Below are 9,879 nucleotides of genomic sequence, written 5' to 3' on the forward strand. Positions count from 1 at the left end.
ACCTGAATCAGTATATGATTATTAAAAACACAAAACAAATATGCAAGTTTGTATGTTATTCATATGTGAATAACATATAAAAATTATATATATTTGTCAAAATACCTTCAAATATTCATAAGTGAATATATTCACAAGTGAATATACCTTGTAATATTCATATGTGAATATACTGTGTAATATTCATAAGTGAATATATCATCTAATATTCTCAAGTGAATATACTATGTAATATTCACATGTGATATACCATGTAATACTATGTAACATTCACATATAGAATATTTTTTAATACTGTGACAACCCGACACCTTTACGTTGTGAAATGGATCCATATATCTATAATCCACGTGAAATTAGCATCTTTTAACAATAAATTGAGTTCGCGCTAGTGTTTCAGACTTAATATATCATAGATATGGACTTTAGGAAGGATTGGGAAGGGTGTTGCATTACAAAATCCAGCCAAAAACACCAAGAGAGGTGTGTGCGGCCGCACACTAGTATGTGCGGCCAAGTCAGCGACACACCCAGCAGCAAACCCCTCCAGCCTCACACTCAACCCTATATAAAGTGGAGGACCCCCTTCCATTCACTTTTGGCTGCATCCTTTCTCTCTCTATACTTTCTTTCTCTAGAAAACCACCCAAGAACACCTAGAAGGCCTCCAAAACGTGAAGAACACCATCAATTAGCTTATCATAGAGGTAAAACACTTGAATCCAAGCCTCAAGCTCATAATGTTCTTCATGTTCTTCATCCTATGAAGGAGTGCGGCCGCACACCTTCATCAGGTGGTCACACACACTCATAATACCCTCCAAAGTGAGAGTACGGCCACACACTCAACATCTGGGACTCAAGCAAGGAGTGTACGGCCGCACACCCCTGTGTACGGCTGCACACTCTAGTATGCAGCCTCACTCACAAGTCTGGCCGCACACTCACCCTTATGGCCATACACACACCCTAATACCCATATTTGGCCTTAAACTTGCATAGATCATTAAGTATATAATACGGGACACTTAGCCTTAGTGATTCCAAGCCTTTAAGAGAGATTTCCCATCATGTTTAGTCACGAAACACCTTAACTCTAACTTATATATGTGTCACCATATAATTAATAGGGACTACTCGCGTTCAGAGCATCTGTTGACACTCGACACTCATACGGATCGCATACTCAAACCCCACCTTCAACGATGAGTTCATACCCCTTAACTAACCTTTCAATTGTTTTTAACTACTTTTATGGGGGGAATACAAGTTGAATTCGATACATTGCAGTATCAATCATACATGATTAAGACTTGCTATTAAAAGGATTTTCTACAATATCTTGTCAGTAAAGTTATTTCAAATGTTATTAATCTCATTTTCAAAAATCAATTGTCTCGAAACTGATTTTCATTGTATTCAAACCTTAAATATTCGTGTCTACCCCAATATATTTATGTAAGTAAGTATTGAAGGATTTAGAACTAATAACTGGCCTTATTTCCTGTTCTTGTTTGATTATGGACTTAGGGTGTTAGGTTATCTGTCCGAATATCGTTTAATACTTAGTTACATATCTTGTATATTTGAGTTAGACATAAAAGTTTTCACTCTAGTTTGATGCTTCTACATAACGAAGACACTCAGTTAAGTACTCAATTTAACTATTATAAGTATAGTTAAGACTATCTCTCATTTCTGATATTACTATGATACACACTATGACCAGCACAATTACAAGTCTATACGTACAATATACGATATGAAGAGGACACTATACGCTATCCTAAAGGAAACACTAACCATTACAAGAAGAAATACTATAAACTACATTAAGAGAACAGTACAAAGTAGACTAATAGAACACTATATACCATACAAAAGAAAATACTACAACAGAATGTGATGCACTATCTCTCTATACGACCTATCGCTATGCGATCATCGGATAACTATCATCTCCTGGAGGGAGAGCGACCACTACGTGTATAGATCTATACGGGATGGATATTTTCCTCCATTCCGACTACTAGCTACAGTCCGAGCCTCTTAGGCCCAAGGATGACAAACACTATTACACTATTGGTGACCTGGAGGGTCAGCCACTACACTACTATCACTCAGTATGATTACATACGAGCTCACATTCAATTAAACACACATCCCGAGGTGTGTACACAATTAATACTATCTGTAGTTTACATTTACTAATACATTTAACCGACAGGGATACTGCTGGGGTGAAACTATGTTATTTCTCTATATTGAACAAGTATAAAACTGCATTTTTCATTTCTGATACGTTCATAAGAAAACTAATTATATTTTCAAAGAAACGAATTTACAAATAACTAAGTCTTAGTAGAAGACTACTTTTGCTGGAAAATAAAGGATTTTCTAGGGATCAAATCATCTTCAAACCTTGTTAATAAATGATATACTATACGCTTTGCATACATTTTTATACAAACAATGATACTAAATACTTATGAACTCACCAGCTTTATGTTGATACTCGTTTTCAAAATAACTTGTATTCTCAGATCAAAAATAAACAGGTACTGGTGTGGTTTTGGGAAGATGGAGCACATATAAGACTCATATTTTATTTTGTTCATACTTTTGGTGTCTACTTAAATGTATAGAACACACGTGTATTAAAATTTACATATTAATGTAATTAATGTTATTGTTTGTTTTTACTATTATGCATTGTTATGATACTGAACATGAAGTCCTCCACCCCAGAACCTATTCCACCGTTCTCGGTTTTGGGGTGTGACAAATACTCATAAGTGAATATATTATCTAATATTCACAAGTAAATACACTATGTTAATATTCACAAGTGAATGCATCGTCCAATATTAAAATATGAATATACTACATTTATTATATGCTATATTCATATATGAATGATACTTAAATTGTAAAAAAAAAAAAAAAAAAAAAAAAAAAAAAAAAAAAAAAAAAAAAAAATCATACTTTTTATTCATAAGTGAATAACGAATGTAGTGTAATAAAATCTGATGCATTTTTATTCACTTATAAATAACGATAGCTGAAAATATAAATATATATATATATATATATATATATATATATATATATTATTTTAAAACTACATCAATATAGATGTCTATTTGTAGAGTATAAAAAACCATGAATTTTGGTATATTTAAAATCATTTTTTGATAAAAATAGCTTCTAAAAATTTTAAAAAAACAAAAAAAAACTACGTTTTTGTATATATTAAGGTAATGATTAGCATAATTTAAGGAAATATGTTTTGTTGGAAAACACATATGCATTCCTTTCCTATTTCCACCGGTACGTTGGAGGTTTTTGCGGTAAAAATAAATGATTGGCTGAGAATGATTCCCCCATTCTCAACCTTTTTTTTCTCAATTGAACCATCCCCTATATATATATATATATATATATATATATATATATATATATATATATATATATATATATATATTCAGGCTCATTTGAGATCATGCTAATTTTATGAGACCGTGAGACTATATCTAAAAATGATTTTATAATGCAAAATAAAAGAAAAAAATCAAAAAACTCTTTTTTAATTATTAGTTTTGGAACTTTAATTACCTAAAAAAAAATTACTGTTTTTTTTTTTGAAAAATACGTGAAATATTCTAATAGAATATTTCACTGTAAATATTCTAATGTGATTTTTAGAATGTTAGAATATTATATTAGATTTCTCTGATATGTAGAATATTCTATTTATTCTACTAGAATATTTAAAAATATATATATTTTTTTATATTTTTTTGGTATTTTTTAATTTTATTTTTGGAAAATATAAATTCGAAAATAATATTTGAAATTTTTTTTTAAAAATTTTCAATTATTTTGCATTTTAAAAATGTTTTTTGTTTTATCTACCAAATAAATGGTTATGATTGCATCTCACGGTGTCAAAAAATTAAATCGTCTCACATTAACTTAACTATATATATATATATATATATATATATATATATATATATATATATATATATTGAATAGAAAAAACCCAAAAATCGATAAATTTCTTTTTTGATCTGTTAAGCAGGTCATAGGACCAAATTATTATTTTAGAAAATTATAGATTAAGTTTCAAAATATATATATATATATATATATATATATATATATATATATATATATATATATATATATATATATATATATATATATATATATATATATATATATAGGAAACCCCAAAAAAAAGGGATAAATTTCTTTATTGATCTGCTTAGGACCAAATCGTTCATTTTTCTAAAATAAAAGGACATTTCTATAATTTTTCTCAAAAATAATGTATAAACATATTTTCTTGTATTGTTTAAGTATTTTTATATATATTTATGTATTTATGTATTTTTTGTAACGTTCCATTTTTACAACAAAAAATTTCATTTTTAGTTAAGGTAAAACTTCACATTATAGAAACCAAATTAAGAAAAAACATTTGTTCCAAATAAGTTGTTTATAAATCAAAGTGAGATAGATAATGTTGAATCTTCATTGTTGTTGATATGTGTGTGCCGTCACGTCTTCACATTTCCACGATAACCAACGATACCTGAAAAATATTTAATCTGCAACTGTAAGTCAAAACTTAGTAAGTTCCTCCATAATACCAAATACCACGGTACACATACAATGCATGCACATTGGACCCTCAGTCACGAAGATTGGATTACCCCGAGGCCCAAAGCCACAAAGATCGGATTGCCCCGGGTATGTTGGCATACCGACTTAACCAACCGATCACCTGAGCCTCCAGCCCACAACTAGTTTCTTTCAGGTGCATACGACTTACAGCCAACCCGCACATGGTATCTTGGCTTACAGCACGAAACAAGATCACCTCAACCTAACCCACCACGATATGTCGACATATATAATCAAATAAGCAATCAAGTAAACGCATAAGCACATGCAACTATCTACATGAATCTACCTATCGAACAATTCATTACCGCCTACTAGGCCTCTCCTAGCAAACTATGCCACTACTAACAAATCTTCAAGGAATGCATAGATATATGTAACCAAAAGTGAGATAGACACCCGAACGTATGATCTTACTATAGAGCCACAACCAACCAAGAATAGGCAAGAAAGCCTAGATCAAGAGTTCTCAGGCTATCCTATGTGATTACATACAACCCTTAGGGCTATCCACTAGATGATAACCAACATACCGATACTCTTATATCCTAACATACAATGATATATACTACAACACATACTGTAAAGTCCCAAATCCAAGGAACCAAACCAGTGATCAAACAATGAACAATCAAGCAATAACAAGAATGGAGTAGGAGAATGAATTAATCAAGCAATGCACACGTTTATTAGCTCAAACGCCAGGTACACCTTGAGAAACACACACAAAGACCGTAAACTCGACTACTATTCACTGACATGTCAGACCCTATATATAGGACACAGCCAACCGCACACAGGTTCACGGTTCTGAACATGTCACGGCCGTGAACACCAAACAGTCATGAACCAACAGTCGCAAACACCAAAACACATGACCAAACCCTAACAGACTTATACAAGTAGTTACCTAGCCTAAACCACATAATTATGATCTAACAATCTCCCCCTTGGTTTGGGACTAGCATGTACTCAGGTCTTCTTGATTAGCATCATATCTGATTTGCCCATAGCCCCGAGTCATAACTTCTTTTCAATGATTATCGCAACCATACTTGTGAATTCTTTGGCAGCCGGCTGCAGAAGATCTGATTTGCAATATATTTGATGACTAGCCAAGGTGTGTATATCTCGCTCCCTGGACCGCAGAAGATCTTTCACATCAACCAGATGAAGAACGCTATCTGGAAATTTGATCGTTGTTGTGGATGTGGCCTCATCGAAATCTTTGGAGAGTTATGTGAGATCGACTTTAGTCCAAGAACAATAATCATGAGTATCCTTGTAGTATTCTGGATTGACATGCTTCCTTTTCACCACCCACAGATTTAATACATCGTGAAATCCTCACATTTTGATTCCTGATCGATTGCTAAATTTGTCATCGAACCTCCATTTCTCAACATCAGTTGCTGTAAGTTGGGGCTGGTCTCCCTGACGGTTCTCAACAGAATTCTTCATGAAGAGCCATCCCTCTTTCTTCTGAGATGTAACCTTCCTTTTAGCTTTCCTGATGGTGATTCGTGGATTTGCTTCGGTAGGTTCCTTTTCAAATCGATTGACAATCCTTGTGGTTACGATAGGTGGTGGATCCACAATGTTAGGCTGGACATAGGTGCTGGGAGAATCTTCAGTGGCATTAGGCTCTTCAACTGTGGACTTGAACTTATCATCGAATTCTGCAATAAGGTTGTTTTTTAAGTCAAAGTAGCCTGTTGATAGGGCACCAAGGTTAAGCTGGATATCGGAGATATGTTTATCCTTCTGAGAGTTTTCTAGCTGGAGGTCAGAGATCCGATCAATCTTTTGAGTGTTTTCTTGTCTATGTTTATAGGAAAACACAGGGGGCATGCCATGCCATGTCCATAGGTGCATCGTGTCTATGTTCTGCGTGTCTATCCCTTTGCAGTGCCATGTGTTCGGTTCTCGTTGGGCCACTCCTCTTTGTTGGATGCTGACTCCAACACGGCCACGTGTCGCTATTTCATGGCGTCATGTGTCACACGTTTATTGGGCCGCACCATCATGTCTATTGAAGATTTTGATCATTTCTTTGCCACGTGGCGCGCTCTCGGGCCGCCACATCATCAAGCCATGTATTTTTTGCAGATCTTCGAACGGCCATAACTTTCACATAAGAGATATGTTTTTTACATTCTTTATATCTCCATAATCGTCTCGACAATCAATAATAATTTCCTTTAGGTTTCAAAAGGTAATTCTCACTTTATTCTAAAGTCATATTTTATAGAGCTTACATTGTTAAAATTCGTGCAAAATTCATAACTCCTTCATATGAATTTTGTTCTTAACTGTCTCTATATTGACGTATTCGTATTTACGAGATCTTTAACTCTTATTTACATAGTTTTGGTTAATGCTCAACTGATTATAATTTCAATTTCTGTATCGCACACTGCTGCACCAAAACTTCAAAAAATCATAACTTCATCATACGAAGTTAGATTAGGATGTTCTTTATATGCATACTTTCTCTTTTATGATTACTACGACTTTCATTTATATTACTTAGGCTAATAAGTAACATATTTCTAATTCACTTTTTATGATACGCATAGTTGTGTCAGGTTGATTGTGAAATTTTACAGAATCATAACTTTTTCATACGAAGTTGGATTTAAACATTCCTTATTTCTACGAGATCGTCATGTAACAACGTGAATTTTTAAAACAATTTTTCATTTTTCAACATAACATATTTCATAAAATATTCTCAAAACCCAATGTATCAAATAGTATCTCAAATACATCATCTCCCAAAATCTCAATATACTCAATACTCTCTTAGTGTGTACAGATCACGCCGACACTTTCCCGCGATCCTCGCTAGTACCTGAAACACATAACACACAACACGGTGAGCATAAATACTTAGTGAGTTTCCCAAAATACCACATACAACACATAAGCCACTTGAGGCTATAACTCGGTATGACCCTCTGGTCAATGTATCTCAACAGGACCCTCCAATCTCGTAGCTCGTTAGACCCTATGGTCTGGTCTAGCTCGTTGGACCCTCCAGTCTGGTCTGATCGAGGACCCTCTGGCCTCATGATTCGTTGGACCCTCTGGTTCGGTCTATATATCACATAGCATACATATAACACATTTCATATAATCACAAACATACACATACACATAAGACCCTCCAGTTTGCACATAGATTCCACTATAGGTAATGTATAGTGAGAAGACTTACCTCGTAAGATGTCTAGTAACGCTCGTGCATGATATCCTCGGTCTAGCCTCCGCCTATCAAATGATAACATCACAAATCCATACTCTCATTATGTTCTCATCTCTAAAGGATGGGTAGAAGACCATTCTACCCCTCCATGGCCTCTCTTGAATCAGTTGACCAAAACCCTAAGGTCCTCGAAAGTAAACACCAGTCAATGGTCAAATTTGACCAGACTCGGCGAGTGCACTCGCTGACTCGACGAGTTCATGCATATACCTTGAATCCTTCTAAGACCTCACTCGACTCATTAAGCTAACCTTCCAACTCGACAGGTTACCATTGGTCACGAATCGCAAGGCAACCCGATCTAACTCGTTGAGTTCTCTCATGGACTCGGCGAGTTTCCTTCATGGCATTACTCATTTGACCTTCTGAGGTCAGATCTGTTCCTCTAATCCATAGATCTGGCCTTTTAGCCCTCAAAAGTCACGTAAAGGTTTGAACTTGATGTCCATGCATGGCACATCAAGCTCTATTTGATGAAATAACCACTTTAATGGTGTTTTAGGCTCAACACACTATATAAAGCTAAGCTCAAGGGACTCTATGGACCTATCAAGGTCCAAATATAATGTCTAAATCGAAAAGGAACCTCTCATATGCATAACCTAGCTCCAAAAGAGGGTAAAGAACCCAAAATCCATGAGATCTATTCAATACAAGAGATTAGGTGCAAATTTGTACCTAATACAGAAGTTTGGAGTGAAATAGCAGCCAATCCCATGACCTCCTTGCTTCCAACCTTGAAACTCGTCTCCTTCCTTTCAAAGAACACACCAAGAAGCTCACAAAGGTGCTATTTCTCACTCTAAGCTCTCAAGGGCGATTAGGGTTTCACAGGGGTTTGTGTGGCCGCAAATGAAGGCCATAAGGGCCTTTAAATAGGTCCCAAACCTGGGCAATTAGGGTTTTCCTCATCATCACCGAATCGTCGAGTCGGATACCAGACTCGACGAGTCCATTCATTAAACTCGTCATCTAAACGCGACCCTACTCGATGAGTTGAGGCACCAACTCGTCGAGTCCCTCCAATTAATTCAAAATAAATAATTAAAATAGCGTACTCAAAAATCTGGATGTTACACGTCATTACAACTACTACATCTTTAGTTAACATTATTTATCCTAAATAATATTCTAATCAAGTTGTTATTTATTGCTCGTAACGTGTATGAAGAATAATTATCCTATTCGAGGTTTTTAATTATAAATAATGATCAGTTACTATATTTTAAATGTCTATCCCGAATTTACAGGTGTTACAGTTAAACCATAATAGTACCCATCCAACATACCATACTGGACATACAACTTCACACATGGTATAGTGAAAAAACTCACATGGATCTTAGCAACAAAATCTCAACAACTATCATAAACCACCTGAGATTAATCCTTAAATAAATACTCAAATCCATTAAAGTTTGACCAAAGTCAACTTGATCAAGAAGTCAATAGTCAAAGTCAACAGTCAACAGTAAGGCCCTTCGTAGTTCGTAACCATCACTTGACGCATCGTGCTTTAAAAAACTACAAACTAGTCGATATTAGTTCAAAAGGGCGTGTTGCGTCCTAATGTCTAAAAAGACTTTACTTTTATGATCTTAATCTATTAAGACCAAAACTTCCAAACTTCCAGAAGGCATCAAAATAAGTTCTTAATGGATAAAGTTTTTAACATTATCCATTATGATGCATTTAACCAACCCACCACTAACCCTAGATCCCAAGATGTATAAAAAGCACCCAAAGTCTTGCATGGCTCAAAAAGAAATGTAAAAAATAATGGTTATTTTCATTCCAATGGTTCTAAAAGACCCAAAGACTCAAGAGACTTGGATTTTATCAGACTCCCTGCAAATCCCATGAAATGGTCCAAAACATGCATAAAAACCTAGATCTACACATGAAAGAGCATAAAGCTT

This window comes from Lactuca saligna, chromosome 1 (genome assembly GCF_052625555.1).
Source record: "Lactuca saligna cultivar CGN05327 chromosome 1, ASM5262555v1, whole genome shotgun sequence".
Lineage (NCBI taxonomy): Eukaryota > Viridiplantae > Streptophyta > Magnoliopsida > Asterales > Asteraceae > Lactuca > Lactuca saligna.